Raw genomic sequence first — 1,673 nt, 5'->3', positions numbered from 1 at the left:
TACCGGCAAGTTCTCTCTACTAAATCCCCACCGGGTCAAACCTATCTCTACCACACACTGTCCCCTCGACTTATTCAGTTCCGTGACTCTTCAGTTTCTTCTTCGGTCTCCGAGCTTTGAAGCGATAAAAGAATCTTTGTTCTCTCCAGAGAATGGAAAAGGAAAAATCCAGGACTCGGGAGAATTTAAAGGTCACAGATAGAATGGGAGCAATCAAAATCAGGACTATCGTATATTGGAAGTTGGGGTCTAACAGGAGTAAGGAGATAAGGCAATACGAGGGCCCATTCAGGGTGATAATCATTAGGGAAAATGATATTTTCACAACAGAAAGTATCAAAGAACCAAAAAAGAGGAGAACTGTGAATATTAAAGAATTAAAACTTCCGGCAGTGACAATGTAAAAACTGAAGTTTTCACATAGTAGATTAGAATACAGAAAATATAGTTATTTATTGTTTTAAGATTGTTATTGATTTTTGTAAATATTGTCTCTTTCATACTATGTTTTTGATTATTATAATTTTTTTTTCATTCTAGCTTGTTCATTTACTGTATGAATTTTTTTTTAAATTTTATTCTTTAGCATTTATATTTAAGGGAGCTTGTGAGTTTTTAATATGATATATAAGATATTTTTTTTATTGGAAATAGTTTTTCATTACTGTTTTTGTTTTAAATCTTATTATATTGTATAGTATTAGTTTATGAGGATTTTTCGTAAACTGGTGGGGGAGGGGAGTTACGGTGTGAGTCAGCAGTTATTTCGATGTCAGCTGACTGAGAAGATCAGCTAATCGAAGGTATATAAAGAAATGTATTGAACCAAATAAAGCCAGTATTTTACAGCAGTCCAAGCGTGTTAGATATTATTCCTTTTTCTCTTTTTTAACATTTTGCTTTCACTGATATTTAAGTTATATATTTACTTGAGCCAACGTTTCGCCCCACGTTACAGGGCTTCGTCAGGGCTGTTTTGACGGAAGTCAAAGTAGAGTGAGAAGAAATATAAAGAGATGTATATTCCTCACTCTGACTTTGACTTCCGTCAAAACAGCCCTGACGAAGCCCTGCAACGTGGGGCGAAACGTTAGTTAAAATAAAAATAGTACACCAATTTACTATTTGAGTTTTTTTTTTGTTTTTTTTACCGCACCCAGACCAAATTCCATTTATCGTTATTATATATTTATGTATAATTAGAATTATTCAACGACAAATTCCGAGACGTATTACAATTTCCAAGAGGTTGGATTTAAAATATTTTTTTATTAAATTATAAAGTTTTTTACAGTAGAAGGATGAAGAGTAATTAGGAATAAGATCTTAAATTTTAGACTCTCTCGCTTCAAGGACTCTCTTGGGTTGATATCTATGTATGCCAGTATTAATTAGCTTTCCGAAGCAAGGTAAATCTTATCCAGATTCTCCAAATTAATGGAGCGTATATGTTAAAGCCCAAAAGTATATTTTTTCTTTTCGTTAGTTTAATTTATTACTTCCAATTTGGTTTTTATTTTTTTTGTTAATTATAAGTTAATTGCTTTTTTTAATAACAATTAAGTTTCATTTTGTAATTAAAATTAAATTAGAGTTCATAGTTATAAGGAAGTTTGTTATGGTGCGAGTATAATAGAGATACATCGCTGCAGTTCGGCACATACAACAACATT

The sequence above is a fragment of the Halyomorpha halys genome, unplaced genomic scaffold (assembly GCF_000696795.3).
Source record: "Halyomorpha halys isolate HHAL.00 unplaced genomic scaffold, Hhal_1.1 Scaffold982.1, whole genome shotgun sequence".
Taxonomy (NCBI): Eukaryota; Metazoa; Arthropoda; class Insecta; order Hemiptera; family Pentatomidae; genus Halyomorpha; species Halyomorpha halys.
This window is presented reverse-complemented; position numbering follows the sequence as displayed.